We start from the raw sequence: 18,948 nt of genomic DNA, 5'->3' as shown, positions 1-18,948 counted from the left end.
CATTCACATGAGTTAAAACTGCCGTTGACTTCATGGTTCAGACTTTTATGCATTGCCACTGGCTCAACAATTTATATGCAATATCGAACAAGTAAAACAAAAAAATCTCTGTATCTCTTCCATAGAGCGTAGGCTGATAAAGCATCATGAAGCACTGCACTGATTTACAAAGCCCAGTAGGTGGCACTCAACTCAACACAACTATCTGTTAATGAAAACTCACATCACGTAAGTCGATCGCACCACCTCCTACTTCACTAGTATACTGCACTTTGATGTCAAAACTCCTCAACACACAAAAAAATAAATGAATAAATAACATGGCTGAGTTTAATTTACCCCGGAAAATAACTCCATAAATTAACCAGCAATGAAAAGAATTAATAAAATGCATCATAAAACAGCTCCACTGACACACAAACTCAACGTCACAAACACAAAATTTATGATCGAACACATGTTAAACAACGTGCGACAGAAAAATCGAAGACTTATGAATCCACTAAATGTCAATGGTTGAGTATCATAATTAACTCTGAATGAGTTAGACACAAGGGCACTCGAAATAATAGCCACCTCACAATGATTTGAAACCATTAAAAAAAGAAGAAAAAAAAAAACGCTCCCAGACGAGCGCCAATGACTGTGAGATACAGACAGGAGGTATAACGTCCCTTCTGGCACGCCTCTCCGGGTGGAGGCTCAGCGGACTCCAGCACAGGGACTGTCCACTTTCACAAAGTAATGAGATCATTCTGGGTGAAGTGATGCTGAAAACGAATCATCTCCCCCACTGTCCCCTAACGCCACAGTGGGCACATGTCTGCTGGACCCTGCACTCCAAGGCCATCCATCCTCCACCATCACGCTTCACTCATCCCAAGCGAGTCCTATCTCTTCTGAACGACTGGAATCCCTCAGCTAATCAAACGTGGATTCAGATACACAACCTTTATCAGGAACGTTCACACTTCTTCTCTCTTGAGTGCATGATCACCTGGGTGTCTTCTCAAATAGACAGGAGCAGTGGTAATATTTGGTGACATCATACAGCCGTGAAGGACACGTGTACTGCAGATAGGCCTCTTTTCACCAGAAATAATACCAGTAATAGAAAAAAAAATGGTTATTTTGTGGTGGCATTGATGAGTCCGCGAGAACAAGTAAGGCTCTGAGATGAAAGATAATAACCCTGAAATAATTTGCAAATAGCAAACTGAAAAAACAAAGAGAGTAATCACGCACACAGATGCATGTAAGAGTCACTGTTCTAACCTGGTTTTAAGTTTAAATTTCACTGTTAAATATTCACACAACAGACTCATGTTTTAGCTTTATCCATGACACCCCTGTCCAACTCATTCTCACTACCAATCCGTCCAATAGTAGGGTGTTGATGATGAGAGTAGATGTCATTTGGTAGATATAGCACCTCATGTGCCTCTCTGCTGGAGGGCACCATGGCTGAAGCGCATCGTTGTTTGATGCACAATGGACACACAGAGTGACTGAATGAAAGGGATGGGCAGAAAAAATTGTCCCATTCCATGGTTTAACTATTCCCCCAAGATTTGCTTTGGCATCAGGATATGCTAAAGAAGACGGAACATTTCAGTTGAAAGCCGCAACTCAGAATGCAGCCACTCTGGGACACAAAGGTGACTTGAAGAGAGTCACTGTTATCTGCCTTGGGAGTGAGAATGTATTGCCCTGTCGTTCAGCACCTGGACTCATGGATTTCTGAGCATCTCTGAACTTTCTGATAAGAGTCCTGGTGTGTTTGTGCTGACGGTCATCTGTTCACAGATGGAAAAACACAGACAGAAAGCTTCTGGGAGGAAAAAAAAAAGGACAAAATATTTTTAATTTCAATTTTTTTTTTTTCCAATTCCACTGAATGACAATCAAAATATATGAATGTCACCACCAAAATATCACGTCCTGTCCCTAAACTGAGCTCCGAAAATAGAACACCTCATATCCATATGGCCAGCGCCTCTTATTAAACTATATATATGATAATGATTTGTTACGTGGGGAAAATTGTCGTAGGAGTACCATTATCGCATCGCGTGCTTATATATATATATATATATATATATATATGTGTGTGTGTGTGTGTGTCAACAAACAAACAGAGAAGTTTCAGCAGCAGGTCCCACACCATTCACACTGGTTGGCATCAGCCTCCAAACTTTCCATTTTAAAAAATGATTGTTGCTTTTCAGGCCATGAGTCTGATTCTGTTAAACACAATTTGGCTCACCGACACGTCCTGTGGGTAATGAAATCACAATCAGCAGGGAGGGTAAAGGATAGAAGCCAGCTTAATCCATCAGACCTTGCAGCCAGTCTCTGTCTTTTTTCTCTTTCGATATTAGGATGAAGCATATTGATGACTTCCTGCTGGGAAGTTCTCCGGCAGACAGAGAGAGACACACAAACAATCCTGAGATGTAGTTAGAGCATGTGGCCTGCGGAGATAACGCAGAGTATAGTTTAAAAGTCACAGTGTATTAACTGTGGCGACTTGTAGAATGCAGCTTACAAGTGATGAGCCGCTGTGCCAATTTGAGCTCCAATCTGCGGCAGCAGCTTGTGATTCATGTTATTTGAAAAGAATACGGGGAAGTTAAAGTGCTCCCACTGCATATTCACTCCAAGAATTTCCGACGCTGAATCATGACAGTCTATCTAGACGTATTTTAATCAGAATAATGGAAAGAAAAATCTTGTACGAGGAAGACTTTAAGTTACTTAAATTTAAGTAGCCAACTGAATAAATTACTTTTCTACACTGGAAAAATGACAGCGTTTTTAAGATGCCTTTTGCCTATAAGGAACCTTTTTAGCTAATTTCAAGTGCTATGTTGACAAAAAGAGAGTAATGTACCCATCGATCAGGTAGCCAATGCTTTAATTTTGCCAGGTGGGCAAATGGCCGACTCCTTTTTTTTTTGGAAACCTGCCCTATCTACCGATCTTATCTTCCACAGTCACTGTTTTTTTAAGTTGAAACAAAGTGCTCCTAACCAAAAGCATGAGCACCACAAGCATGGAAGGCCGTATCGTCATGGGTGATATCAACCTTGTTTTGGCTCAACAAGTACTACATTTATGAGTAGTAGTACTCAGTTATGGTTGACTAATGTGCAAGTCCACCTTACTAGTAGCAAAAAGTGCCATGTGAACTACTAGTAGAACTAAAAAGAATGTTCACCAGTAGCAGTAGTAGACATATGTCTACAATATTTGTCTAGTAGTAGACTTAAAAAAGTATCACAAGTATATTTTTGGGTATTACTAGTAATATTAGTGACACTATTTTTTCTTCATGTATCATATAGTCTCACACCAATATGTGAATAACTAGTAAAACTGCAGTTCTAGGACAACAAGATCATTTTCACCAGTAGCATAAGTTTTTGGTTCACTTGCATTACTCCTAAAGCCTAAACCCCGCACTAGTAGTACAAGTAGACCTAAAGCAAATGGGGGAGCAGGGATTATAGCCAAATTGCACTCTCTGATTGGAAAACACACATTGAAAATTGATTGAAAATATTTTCAATCGCCAATAGGAAGCCAGGGTTCATTTTCCCCTGCCAGTTTATTAGCATCTAAAGTTTACTAGTAGCACAGGTACAAGAGATCGGCTCACTAGCCACAACATTTAAACATTTTATAGCTCTACTAGTGATGGATGACTCTCTCTGGTCACGCGTTCCCGTGCACGTGAGCTTACTATGTTACGTCGCTTATTAAACGAAATATACAATGACGATTTGTTGTTGTGGAAAATTGTAAAAATTGTAGTGGGAGTACCATTAACACATTCTGTATCGCATGCTTCACCTCTATTCCATTTGATTCCATTTTTATTCAACTGGCAGAAGGCCAAAACACACAGGTTCAACAACAAATCAATACAACTATATATATATATATATATATATATATATATATATATATATATATATATATATATATATATACAAAGTCACCCTCCTGCACATCCAAACCCCAAGCAATCCTTCTACACACCACGCGAAGAGGGGTACATCTGACTCCATTGAAATGCCATTGACGCGCAACAGGGAAGGCCGACGTCAACATTGGACATTGTATGCAAAAGCCCACATGGCGATCGTCGATACGCAATGCCATACGTAGGGAAGTGTTTCAACTGTGTGAACAAATTATGTGACAGTCCATCTCAATTTTGACAACATTTCTCACGTGATATTATTTGTTGACTGCAATACATTGTTTAAATATGCTCTCTTACCCTGCCGTGATTCAACACTTCATCTCATTCTGCTAGCTATTCATTTCCACGCTGTATGACTGAGCCGGCTTGAATTCACGTTTGGGCAAGATGGGCACAGGTCAGAGGGCCAGATGACTGACACAAGGAAAAGACTCAACACGGTTTTTCATCACCCAGCAGAGGACAGTAAGGTCTGGATGATGAGCACGGCATGATTCAGTCAACAAACCCCCATGACAGAACCAGGAGCTCTGTCTGTGATGGATGACTCATTCTGGTCACGCGTTCCCGTGCGCGTGAGCTTAGCGTGTCCTTCAGTGACGCAGATTTACATACACAAACAGGGGAATGCGCCTTCCACTCCTGTAGTGGAAGTGGTTTATTGCAAGACTAAGCGGCTCATCACTGGATTGGTTCATTGCAAATCCATTTAGTGCTCAGTGCATTAATCATGTTGTAGGCTGCCAAGGTCCACCACTTATGTGGAGAGAGGTGTTCACCTTTCTTTCTAAAAAGCAATCGGATCATGTAATGCCTTGCTAATTGACTGCCTTCCTCAAAATGTTTTGCAGGGAGGAGTTTCAATCCTGAAGAGAATCGTCTTTAAACCCCTGAAGCCAAGTGTGGCCAATAGGCAGCACGCTGTTTCCATTACGTTTCCAGCCAAGATGATAAAAAAGTATTCCCACAATGACTGGAGGAGCCTACGTGATACATTAGAGGAACCTCTGACAAAAACATCTATTTCTAGTTGGACCTTTCAAAGGGCATCTTTGAAGCAGCTGATGTAAGAGGAAGTCAGCGGGGTTTGAGCTGGGCCGCAAATAACTTTAAATTCACAGAATATTCATTTATAAGAAGCTAACTCGAGTGCTCCACGATTCAAATCTTGTTTATAAAAAGCCCCTGATATGAGTCATGGTATACCACGGCAATACTGCTACATTAGTACAGATCTCAGCACAGTGCGGCCTGGGGGCCAAATGTGGCCCTTAGGCGTCATTTATGCATCCCTCATGAAGTCGCCATGACTCTGTTGATTTAGAAGACTTTTAGAACATATTTACTTACTTTTTCTTTATTTTCTGTTATTCTCCAATATTTTACATATTGTCTTTTTGGTTTGATGGCCCTCACAACTGCCCCAGTATATAATGTGGCCCCCAAGGAAATTCAATTGCCTATTCCGTCATTAGTACACACTAGTGATGGGTAGATAAGGTTTCATGACACTGTGTCCTGATTTTCAGGGGGCAACAGATGGTGCTGTCTGCTGTTAAACGTTTGGACTTGAACAATTAATTCAATGAAACCTCACATCATTTGCCATCTAGTGGCCTCTGAAAATTAGGGCACTGTTTCATCAACCCTGCAATGTTGGTTGGTTTGTTTTCCCTCGTTCTTGCTCCGCGTCTCTCTCTTCTCTCTTCGTCTATACCGCTGTCTGTTTACTCTTTCCTTAGCTCCGCGTTAGCTTCGTTGAGTTTTGTTTACTCGCTCTTTCTGTTAGCGTGTCAGCTAGTTTTTCCTCGGCTAGAGTGTTTGTTTTTTCGCCTCTGCTGAGCGTCTTTTGTTATATTCAGCCACGTGAGTGTATTTACAGAGTGCATTGTTTTCTGTTGTCCCTGTTTTACAGCGCAGTGTAACACGCCTGTTTTCTGTTGTAGGTTATTCCCCCACCGTTCGTGTTGTGTCTACCGCGCTCCACTTTGCTGTCGTCGGCCTCAGTTCATCGTTATTGTTCGTGTTTTATCTGTGTTTTGACGTAATAAACTTCTTGATTAACAGAAACCTCGCTTGTCTCGAGTCCTGTGCGAATTTAAAACCATCTGCTCTTGAGTCACCTTATAGTTACATTATGACATGCAATACTGTTTCATGATACCTCATCTACCCATCACTCGTACAAACCATTTTGTTTCTGACTTCTGGACGATTCCCTCACTGAGAAAAACAAACCACGTTTTATTTCACACTTTAAACAGAAACAGAATATATAGATTCTTGGAATTTTCTCAAAAGAAATTCACAATTTATGTATGAAGTTTTCCTTTTGAATTGATGTGAAATAATTGAAGTGGATCAGTGAAATTTAAGTAGCGATACGCGGTGGTTAAACAGATTCATCAAGCATCATTGATCAACAGGCTCCTAAAATTCATCATATACATGAGTCTCCCCATCAGCTGTTGAATGTAGCAGAGTAATATGAGGTGCTGGAATGGATATATAATTGCTTTATACATCAGGCTATTTTACCACAAGATACTCCAGCATGAATCCGTCTGTCAAGTGTATGGAGACGGACGACATAAGAGTACAGCTACCTCGAGGCCCATTGATCTCTGTTGCCTCTCGTAGCCAACTTCTGTCAAGATTACATAGCTGTGTACCTTACTATCAACAATGTGTTTTTGGAAAACAGATGTATTGAGTTGAATCTACTAACTGTAGAGTTGATGTGCCACTTAAAAAAAAAAGTAATAAAAAGCTAAAATAATTGAGTATGGACCTCAATGTTTCAAGTATTAACTGAATTTAAGTTGGCAGGCAAAATAAAAAATAAAAGTCTTTTAAGTGTTTAGCAACTTCACCATAAACATACGTTGATGTTGAACTATGTTCATCCTTTTCTGAGTACTGAGACTAAACAAATCTCATCACGTAATTACAAGCTTCACAAACCTCACGTGAGTGAGTGAATTATTCATCATGTTTACTTCCATTTGTTTCAGAATCAGGTTTATATGACCTTAATGTTGGACAGATTTATGGGGACATTTATCAGTCTAGCTAAGACTCATAAATGAACATCAAGTGCCTCTTAATCTTCGTCCACTGGAGAAGGTATAGAGTAGAGTCGGAAGATCGGTCGACAGACTCGGTCAGACAGCCTGGTCCTTCAACAGGTGAAGCGGACTTTCTGCTCTGATTCACAGCGCAAACAAGTGGATGCACTCCTGTAACACGAGTGGCTCTCGAGAAGCGTCCTGCATTAATAGATTGAAGGACGCTTGGCTGAGTGCAGTCAGAATCATTCATGTCCAAATCACGATGCATCTATGAATCGATTTTTGACTTGAAGGATGATTTTGGTTGAGAGGGAGAAGAACAAATTGTTGCCTTTCCCAAAAACCCCACAATAAAGACTCAGTGGAATAACCTTGTTTTTAAAACAGCAGTCTGACTGTGGCACCACTTTCACTGCAGCCAGTCACGTAGTTTCAAGTCTGCACAAATGTGTTGAGATGAAGCATATTTGCAATGAAATATAAATCAATTTTGTTTTCATTAAGACACGTCTGTTTAACCCTTTGTTTAACCCCATCACACACTATTCTAGAATTTTAAAAAATCAAACAGGAGAGCGAAAAATTATGCCGCAAAATCCACACCAACGCAGTGTATACACAATCCTGCCATTTAACACGTCTCAAGAGCCACCAGCAGAATAAGAATGCAAACATAAATCTGTATTCAGGATGGATCTTCAGGTTTACCGCAGGTGCATCATCAGCGTTCTGTTTATGTGGTGGAGTTGCATCAGCAACTGGATTTTTCCATTTCATTAAACGGAGCTCAACATCAGTCTTTTCATCCCACCTTGGAAGATAATCTTGCTACATATATGAGACGTTCCCGAACAATGAGACACGCAGCTGCGGTGCGAGTTGCAAATCAAGATATATTAAATGACCTATATGTGACTTTGTATCGACGTCGATCAATCCATCAACACAATAACATCGGTCACGGTGGCCAGCATCAACACAAGCACAGACAAAGTCCTTGAACGCGCCCATCTGGGGTTGACAGTCCATCACGATTGTGACTGATCATTGGCAATATCTGCATTTCAGCGGCTCCAGATTCCGACCTGTCAATCATTGATGTGACCCGCCCACTGCCTTAAAACTGCAAACATGTGCTGTCATTGCAATGACCAGTGGAGGGACGGAAGTAAATACAAAACCTGTTACACAGTAGTCCCAAACCAACACACGGCTCTTGCTGCACATTATTCACCAAGTCGCATTAAATGGTCACGCGAGGGGAAATAATTGATGTTTAGAGCTCCATTCAATCCTGTATTCTGTAATTGTAGCCGAGTTGTTGATTGCACTCTGTAATTGAGTAGTCTTATGAATTCATATTTTCATTACGACTCTGCCAAGAAGGCTGTGGTTTGTTTGTCTCTCTGTGTTCAAAACAATCTGATAACTTGAAGTTATGGACAGATTTGGATGACATCTTCAGGAAATATGTGAAACAGGACAAGGAACAAATAATGCAGTTTTGTAAGTGAACCAGATCGGATCAACCGTCTGGATCTGGGAATTCTTCTTAAGCATTCCTTATTGTTAGAGGTTTGCATTCTCTGACTGCTTTTCTCAGAAAGTTCATTGTCATTTAATCGTATTTAAACTTTTGTTTTCCACTGAAAGCAGTTCATACCTTCTTTTAAAGTACATGAATAACAACATAGATGGTTTTTCCAGCATGATCAAAATTCCATAATAATAATTGGGGTTTTTTTTGTTTTTTTTAACCATAATCATGCAGCTTTCACTTCCTGTTTGACCAACTCAGATGAAGCTCATACAGATCTCAGTCAAAGTTGCAGAGTTTCGGCTAGTGAGAAACGAACATGGCGTACCACCACAGCTTAAACCAGAGTTGCCACACCTTCAGAAAAATTGCCTCTTTTTAATGGTGGAATCTCACCTTATCCTACGTATTTAAACAAAGTGGAAACATCGGAACAAATAGATAACACATAGTGTAGCGCATCATGGATGTGGAGTTGAACATGGCGGTTTTCATATTCACAGACAATTCCTGAAATAAACATCACACTGTCTCCCATTTCAGCAGGACATGAATAGATGGACCGCGTGCGGACGGCCACAGATTAGACAGAGATTTGCTTCTCATGATTAAAAACTTTATTGTCAGAAATTCAGTAAATAACAAAACTTCCTTTACTTTGGAGGCTTGGATTAGGTGTTGGTGTTTGTGCGTGTGTGAGAGAGGAGTGGGGGATATACAATTGAGAAAAATCCAAAGGGAAACCCTAATTTGTGTTTGTTTTGATGCGCACACACACCATTAAATTGACCCACTTAAGATAAGAGTATAAGAATTTTGGAGACAGGGATGATCCTTCTGACAGATTGTAACATGCGATGATAAACCTTGAAAATTATCTATTCGAAAGTGTCCCTGGAAGGATGTTATCTATGTGGCTTCCTTTGATTTAACAGCGGAATATAAAATTCAAAAAAAAAAAAAAATATATATATATATATATATATATATAGTAAATATGGAGTGTCAGTTATAATCTGAAACCGTGGGGGAGCACTCAAGGAAGGCGGCCATCTCAAACAAGAGATAAGCAATTGAAGTCTATTTTTGTGAAGAAATCCCGAGTCCATATTGCTGATCGGTCCGCTCGCATGAATAATTGATTATGAAGGCTATTGTTGGGGAAAAAACAAACAAACGCAGCAATTATTCATGAAACCCTGTTTAAGTTGAACAGTGCAAAATATAGACTGCACTTTTCCAGAGAAGAACGGGGTCGAAAAGATGAAAGAGGCCTCCTGTTCGGCGTGTCTCAGTACAAGGTAATTCCATTCACTATCCTTGAAAGCGGCGAAAGCTGTGATTTATTCATAAAAGGTCTGCTAGCCATCTTACAGGACGGGAGAGACAAAGACAAATTACTCAAGCCGAGCAATTCGGCTTTGTCAAGAAGGTATATGGCTCCGACGTTGCAAAAGCTGAGCGGACCTTTGACTGGTCTCTTTTAAACAACTTTGATTATTCCTTCCAACTTCGCTTCTCTGCTGCATTACGCCTTCCCCTAGCAGTATATTTGCAGTAGGCTCCAGCATGTCAGAAATAATTCAACATGATTCTGGCTGCACATTCTCCATCAAGTCTCTGTCAGACTCCATCTCAGAGTGAAGGTCAGTGCTCCCTTCTCCTGCTCACCTGGACTCCTGCAGTCTCTTCACATAGTGCATACACACAGAGTCAAACACACCCCGATTCATTTGAACAGCAGATGATAATCTGGCAGAAAGACAGCATATTTCGAGGCTCTAAATATGCTGCTTATCTAACATTGATAGAGCTATCAAGGCTAGATATACATACTTTAATATACATAATGTATATGTAAGTATGTATATGTAAATTAGAATCATTTCAGAAGAGAGGATAATGTGAGTCTTTTTCTGGATTAAATGCATGATTAAATGCATATTCATCTGCTTTCTTAAATGTAAACATAGTAGACATGCTTCTCCTCACCAAAAAAATTAATGAAAAAAATACTTTTTCACATCATTGAATGTAGATTTTGTTTTAAAAAATGCCAGTTTTTGAAGCATCTGTAATAAAAAAAAGATAGATTATTTAAATTGCCCATTAAAATACTAAGCAAAAAAATCATTATTGTGATTAAATCTTTAACAACAAAGCAAATAAAATAAATATAATAACATTAGTACACGCACCACACATCACACTGAGAACACATTGCTGGAACTGATGTCATATTGTCATTACATTATAATCTGACTCCTCCATCCTCAGCGCAAACAGCCAGTCCAACTATTTAGTTGAACAAACTCCATTTGGGTTTCAGAGATCAACAGAGATCAACAGGCTGAACGCTTTATATTTTGAACTGGATGTTTTGACTCAGAACACGACGACCTCTAGAAGCGTATCCAATCCAAGGTGTATCCAAACAGCCGACGTGTTTAATTCTGAAATAAGGGCGACAGCCGATAACAAACCAGAAATGTTCCATGATCATTAATTGTAAAATCCAACGTAACAACAACGTCACCTTTCTGCCATAAGCAGCGTGGGACACATTTACTATGACTGTAATGACTTCCACGACTGGAGCTGCATTGTTCATTGAGGTGAATAAGTTCAACAAAAGTACCACTACCTACCAAGGGTAGGAAAAAAAGACGGAAAAAAAGATCCTTAATATCCTTAAGATATTACTACCCCATGCACAGACGCTACACGTGGTTGACTCCATTGTAATAATCCCACTTCCTCTCCATGTGAACCCCCCTGCCGAGGTTATTTTCCATAATGAAAAATGACATTATTAATCAAGGGTATACGAGTTTCCCGAGGTGTGTACCACTCACCTTCAATCTCATTCTAGTCATAGAATGAGATTGAAGGTGGAAGCCCCTGCAGATCTGATGTGGAAGCCCCTGCAGATCTGATGTGAAAAAAGAAGAGCAGAAGCTAAGATTTAATTTTTCAAGATCCTTATCCCGAATTAATGCTGATGGAGGACCTCAGAGATGACTGGTGTTGAAGATGAAGAGACTCATTTAAAGCACATTGTACTAACACTTGAGGGTTCTTCACGCAGCTTGAGGCGCCACTCCGCGATCGTCTTGTCTACTAGTATAAGCAATCCAATAGTTTTTCACGGTTAATAAAGCAAGGGTAAGTGAGGCGCCCACATTTTTATTTTTTTGTTTGAAAGAGAAGGTTTTCTCATATTTTTTCTCATTTTGTACATGGATTTTTTTGATAAATATGTTTGTGCCGAGGGTGTTTTAAGATTTCGTCCCCTGTGCCAGGCCTTTCACACTGGCACGGCTCATTACTCACACATACTCACTACTTACAAAATGCCTCCGACGCACTCACTCCTCGTCGCTGCATGTCGCATGAAAACTAACACTTACAGTAAAGCAACAAACGCTTTCAGACGATCGGTGCGACTAGTTGTTTTACTGGCGTGCTGTTTACTTCCTCCTGAGTAACACTCGCCCTCACACTCGCCTTCACATGTCAGTGCCGCTTAAACTTGGGTCAATGTGGGCTGGTTCAAAGGAGAGAACAGCACCGGTTGAAGAACCAGAAGCATGTCGGACTGAAACGGCTCTGTGTGACTGGGTTTGACATGAGTTCCTGTACCTTCTGTCATGATGACAGAAACATCTGACTATTTTCAAATCTTTTCAGAAGTCACCCCGTGTTTCAGTGGGGCCAAGTGAATCCCTTCCAGCATGACGTTCCAAAAGAAGACGCTGAAAGGAGCCCCTGCGCATAGCTTATCCCCAACCCATGGTTTCTGACACTTATAAACACCGCCATGGCTTAAATGAGAGCCGACACACCTTCAGAAAAATGATCTCTTTTTAAACATTGAATCTAAAGAGATCAAGCACATTAAAATGTGGAAACATCGAAACAAATGGATAACACACAACAGACCAGGGAGGTGGACATGAACATGACGGTTTTCACCGTGTTATTCGTAGAAAAATCCTGGAGGAAACATAATGACTGAAGTCTATTGCTCGCGGAACTCATGTCGTGCATTTCGTCCGGCCAACTAAAAAGAAGGACCTTGTGAGGACAGCCTGGATTAAAGCGAGATTTACTTGATTATAAACTAGCGCTTTTACTGTCACCAATTCAGTAAACAACAAAACGTCCCCCTCTGGTTCTCTATCACTTCTTGATTGGCTGCGTTCTGTTCGTGTTTCTTCGTGTATTTTTTTTTCTTTTTTTGATGGGTGCGGCGGCTCTACCATACTTTCTAAAAAAGCGTAGCAGAAACCCAGCTAACCACAACCTCTGTCTTTCTTTAACGTGGTCACTACGTCAGGATGTTATTCAAGTGAAATCCTACAGCGTCAACATGCAACACGGATGGCTGACTTCAGCGTCATTCCGCCACGCAAAATGGTCGCTTGGTGTGAGAATGTGTTGAACACACACACACACACACACACACACACACACACACACACACACACACACACACACACACACACACACACACACACACACACACACACACACACACACACACACACACACACACACACACACACACACACACACACACACACACACACACACACACACACACATCTTTCACGAGACAAACAGTCACCACATACCAGCAATGCCAGCAATTCAGGATATACAGTACATTAACATGCAACTTTCCTTTGTTCCGTTCATTAGATTAGTCATTTCCTATATTGCACTGCTTTGGAAGAGTTCTACAACAGTTTTTCATCGACGAACAGAGCCATCTGAGAAGGAGCTTTTACAGTATAAAGCAACAAGCTACTCAGCTTCCTGCTGGCTGCCTGGATGGAGGCCAAAGAAGCAGGAGAGAAGCGACTGACAGATGCCCGAGCAGCAGCGCAGCAATCATCAAGGCATCTGCAGCTTTGAATTCCGCCTCTACTTGTATTCACCCGCAACTATCACCGCTTCCAAATCCCAGGCATGAGAGGCACCGGCTGAGCTCAAGTATCGGAGCCCTGACCCTGGTGGAAAACAGTGAGCTCTAGGCATTAACCTCCGCCATACACGCCATACATCACTCCTACCTCCATCACCATTGCCTTCATTACCCACTGGTTCAGTTACGTTCACCAATGACCCAAAAAACAAACTGTGAAACGTCTCCACCATGATGCACTGTATTACAGGCTACGCCATTATTGAGCTGTGTCTGTTAGATTAACAATGATGATCAGATGTGCAGACGTAGTTACACTCAATCATTTATAAATAATCTAATATATAAATATTTATTTGTTGATCATCAGGGTTAGTGCTACATGATAATGAGGGTTGCCACACCTTCAGAAAAAAAGAGTCTCTTCTTAAGATGAAATCTCATGGGATCAAACATAAGTGGAAACATCAAAACAAGCAGAAAACATGTAGTGCATCATGGAGGTGCACATGAGTAGAGTGGTTTTGTGGGGTAGTTTCAAAGCAAAAATCCAGAAAGAAACACAATGACTGAAGTCTCTTACTCGCAGAACTCAAGTCCTGTATTCCGGGAGAATTACTTCTCATGATAAAAAGCTAGCTTTTTTTATTGTCACCAGTTCAATAAAAGTCAAAACGTTCCACTATGCTTCCTTGTTTCTCTACCGCTTCTATATCAGCTACGTTCAATTACGCTCAAATAGGTTTCAAGTTTAATTTCGGATTTATTTTAAACACATTTAGAGACCAAATTCATTAGAAAATATTAAATTAAATTAAGATAGCAAAGGGCTTCCACCAGAAATTTTTGAAACCATGGTGGAGTCACCCCATTAAAATATCACTTTTTGAATATGAGAAAAACTCTCTCTCCTACTTGCAGCCTTCCTCACCCAGCCCATCTTTTCATACACCCGTCCCGATGTGTGACGTTAGTTCCACGAGCAATGAACTTCCGTTGATGTGATGGTTTTGTTTCAGGACCATGATCATGTCCAGCTACATGATGCGCAATGTGTTTCCCACTGGTTTCAAAGTCTCCACTTCCTTTTAATAGGTTTGATCGTGTGAGATTTTATCTTTGAAAAAGTGATCAATATTCTAAAGGCATGGGGGCGCTGGTTTAAGCCGTGGGGCCACATTGGAGCGGAAACTGTACAGTGGACAAATGTGCAAGTTTAAGACAATTCCATCTCCACTGACCAGAACAGGGTTTTAAGAGAAGCCAAATCGTGGAAAAGACATTTGTGGCAAAGACAAGGTCACGGACTTGAAATAACTGTCACCTAGAAGATGGCTGTGAACACAGGTGCAGCTACAAACTTGCTCAGAGAATGTGTGCAATTCCAAGTCCTTCTTGGTGAGAATAGCAGGAGATGAAGAAAGACATGTCAAAGTTTTATGACCCTCTGGAGCATCGCTGATGAGACTGCACCAACGTGGACGGTGTCTTCTGTTGGAAAAAGTGATACATCAATCACGATTTCACAAGTGAGTGCAGGTGGCGATTACAGCCGACTATTTTGGAAGCGAAATAAGTTAGAAATACATCCAGCCTCATCCACTTCAGTCGAGTGTAACCTGTTGTTTGTAGTTACACAGTAGATTGTGATTGCATCTCAACAACTTCAGCATACAACAAAATAGATGAGGTAAGTTCTGCCAGGGAGAGGGGAACATTGAAGATGTTAACAAAGGGGTCCCAAATTCGTTTGACTTAAAGCAATGTATACCACGAGCTCGCATAAGGACCCACATACAGTAGATGATGCTAATCGAGGTTAGCCACGCAAGGCTAACTTAGACGGAGCTACTCAATATCCTTCCTCTGACGTTGTTGCTCCAATTCAGAGGTGGGCAACATTACAAACTTCCAAAAGGAAGACAGCGATGACTACAAAACATGATGGAAAAAATCCAAAATGTATACTTAAGTAACAAGGACAAAATAAACCTAAGAAGATGAAATGCTATTAAGGATATTAACTGGTGTAAATATACCATTTTACGCGCACTTACTTTGAATATAAATCAACGATCGACTAGACATTCAAGATAAAAAGGCGATTTATTTTAAAATACATTTTCAGTGTTCCTTCTATGTATTTTGAGAAGTAAGAAAAACAAAAATGGCCAATGAAAAGAAGAAAATTTTAGTCTTAAAACATATTATATTATTATTATTACTGCTGAAGTGGTGGTGGTGACTAAAAGAGGAAAAAAAAGGCAGACAAATTAGGACATTAGTTATTGTTTTATGAAAATACAGGCACTTTGCCCAGGTCTTGTCTAAATTAAACGATTCGGTGAACTGTAATGGAAAACTGAAAGCTGTCATGCCAACAGAATTGTGTCTTTTTTAAGATGAAATCTCACATGAACAAAGTGGAAACATGGAAACAAGCGGATAGAATAACACATATCATGGAGGTGGAGATGATTATAGTGGTTTTTGGTGTGTTTTTAACAGAAATAAATCCTGAAAGAAGCATAGCATACATCCAACACTCACAGAGTTAAAGTCATACATCCTGCCTGAACATCTGAAGTAACAGATCAGGTGAGGACAGCTGCAGATTGAAGTGTGTATTCCACTCAATAAATGTCAAAATTCCCCCCTTTGCTTCCTTGTTTCCTTGCTTCTTCATTGGCTGCATTTCGTTCCTGTCATTCTCGGCTTGAAACACCTAAACATCACTGCCTAATGTAGCCACCAGCATCTGCTGCACAATCAACCAGTGATTCAGCAGGAAAAGGACACACACACCCAGACAAAAGCAGCTCAGTGTCCCCCAAATTCTAATAAAAACTGTTGGTCTGCAGACTGTCCCAAGCACTCTACAGAAATGTACTCAAGTGAAGTGTACACACACAGCAGAATATACAGTACTGGCCATTTACTTTGCCACTCTTCACCAGATTGTCAGTTGACCACACAAATTCATTGAATTAAAATTATAGATTATTTTTGATACTGTACACAGATTTAAGAGGATGATCCTTTTTAGCCACACACCATGATCACACATTAAACTTAGAAACTGATTTTGTCAAAAACAGTCACAATGATACTTGAAATAAATCACCTTTCGTTTGAATGGCATTTCTATCCGAATATACAATTTAAAAATATTTAAAAACAGAAGTCACGACTATGTATAAACGTAATCGACAACCCGCCCGCAGCGACTTGGATCACAGCATTTTAAAACACCTCAACATAATTCACCTCCGCAGCAGTTTGTCAGGTCTGAGGTTGTTTTATTCTATGTTTCCTCTATATTCAGAGGCGTATGGACAGGGACGCGAACATCTGCTCTCACGGTTCTTCTCTGAAAACGTCTTTGAATGTCGCACTGCAAACCTTCACGTTGAAAAAGCGACAGCTATCACAGCGCTTCCACACGCACCAGCAACATTCATACACCAGCGGGGTCCGACGGCAGGAACTTCGGCTCACCTGTCAGCCAGAGACGCGGCGGCGGAACTCAGTCACAGCACCTTCTGCGCGGACGAAGAGCCAGTCGCGCTGCCCCACAAATGAACTCCGGTTCGTCTGTTGTCTTTTCGGCACCGGCATGAGGCCACGCCCCCTGTCTTTAAATCAAAATCGTCTCACTGTTTCCGCCTCATTTGAAGGCATTCAACGTTGCGTTCACTGACGAGTTACACAGTTGGAAAATGCACTTGCTGTTTGGGAGTGGATGAGATGGATGACGGGACATTTTGACTTAATTTAATAAAATTATTTCTTATTTATATCATTATTATTTGATGTGCCAATTGCCATATAAAGTAAAGAAAAAATGGAACATAAATAGGGTATACTTGATATTTTTTTGACTGTTGTTATTGGGTTATTTTGTTGTACACTCAGAATCTGAGAATTAATTTAATTTAATTTGATTTAATAAAACAAAGAATGTGAGAGGAAGAGTGACAGTCTCACAGCATACTGTATGTGGCCTATGACCTGTTCCACAGCTTCTCAGTTCATCCATTGAAAAATAAAAGTAGCCATGGCCACTTTGACCTGTAATAGAAACAATTCCTAAATGTGAATAGGTGAAAACAGTGTGAGAAAGTAGAAATGACTGTTTCATGAAAAGTTCCCACGTAAACAAAGAAAACATTTTGCCTTTCCATTCTGCTCTGAAACTGTACACCGTTCCGTTAATAATGCAAGTAGGTGTAGAACCAAGAGCAGAAACAGATTTAGAAACATGTAAAATTCATCAGTGAATTTCAGACCATAACAAAAGGTAAAACTCAAATACATCCACAACTACAGTATATTCCAAGTAGAAGATTAATGGAACGAAACATGACCAAAAAAAAAAAAAAAAAAACATTGCTATTTTCATGATTTTTTAAAATCACAATTTATTTAAGTTAAGTTTTTACAGACTGTTGGTTGTATCATTTTTTCTAACTCTTTACCAGTAAATCTAATATTTGGTTGTTATAGTCGATCACTAAACAACTAAACACCTCTACGTTTCACATGCAAGTTATGTTTTCAGCTTGGATTTTTCTTTTACATCAACATCTAATGTGTTATTTTATCTTCTTATATAGATACTTTTGTTGCCCTTGAAATTGTCAGACCACTTGTCAACGCAGCTCTTGATTTAAACAGCAATTGACAGACTCAGACCAACAAGAAAAATAAGCAGTTTAACAATCCACGACAATACAAGACAGACAGAAAAGAGAACGTGGAATCAGTTCATGTAAGAAATTAAATTAGAACAGAAACATACAGCGGTAAACACTGGCTGAAAAGCATAGATGGAAAATAGTAATGAAACACTCAGAGAGTGCAGACCTCTATGATTTCATGCCAAAGATAGTTTTACTTAACCAGCTCAAGATATACATAAAGGGAGAAAGAACCAAGATCACAAAAAAGAAGCCAAGATACGAGCGATAGATCGACCTCACTTGTAGCAGAGCATATGTGCAGACAGAATCTGTGTGTGTCATTGGCAGGTCAAGTACAAATGGGTGGATTTCTTAGGAAATAAAACTAAATTAAAAGTGGATCATGACAGAAATAGTCAAACCCAAATGAGCTCAATGGGACAGCAAGTGGCCGTACACATTACGGAACTTGGTGCACAACCCAGTAGAAACAGTAATGTGACAATGACAGACCCAGATGGTAAGCAGGAACACCACTGGACATTCCTTCATAACCTTGAGAGTTATTTTGTTCACAGGCCAACTAGAGGAACTTGGGAATAATAAGACAAGCAAAAACTTTCTGTGATTTAGTTATTTGACCAGATGGAAATAGAACAGGCAGCCAAATCTTGAAAGCTAACCCCACTCTTTCGATCTCAATAACAATACATGCATCTATCAGGTGCCCTGGTTAA

General features: G+C 40.2%; 1 protein-coding gene across 2 annotated transcripts in view; it reads right to left on the bottom strand.

Moving 5' to 3' along the window:
• Positions 1 to 17,153, bottom strand: part of LOC128760919 (contactin-3) — a 107,517-nt gene extending 90,364 nt beyond the window's left edge. For both annotated transcript variants that reach the window (XM_053868660.1, XM_053868661.1), the window contains exon 1: positions 17,028 to 17,153. The gene's annotated coding sequence lies outside the window, so the exon portion shown is untranslated. The remainder of the gene's footprint in view (positions 1 to 17,027) is intronic.
• Positions 17,154 to 18,948: the final 1,795 nt, after the last annotated feature.

This window comes from Synchiropus splendidus, chromosome 6 (genome assembly GCF_027744825.2).
Source record: "Synchiropus splendidus isolate RoL2022-P1 chromosome 6, RoL_Sspl_1.0, whole genome shotgun sequence".
In the NCBI taxonomy this organism is placed as follows: Eukaryota; Metazoa; Chordata; class Actinopteri; order Syngnathiformes; family Callionymidae; genus Synchiropus; species Synchiropus splendidus.
The sequence above is the reverse complement of the archived record's forward strand: the minus strand, read 5'-3'. Positions and strand labels throughout refer to the sequence as shown.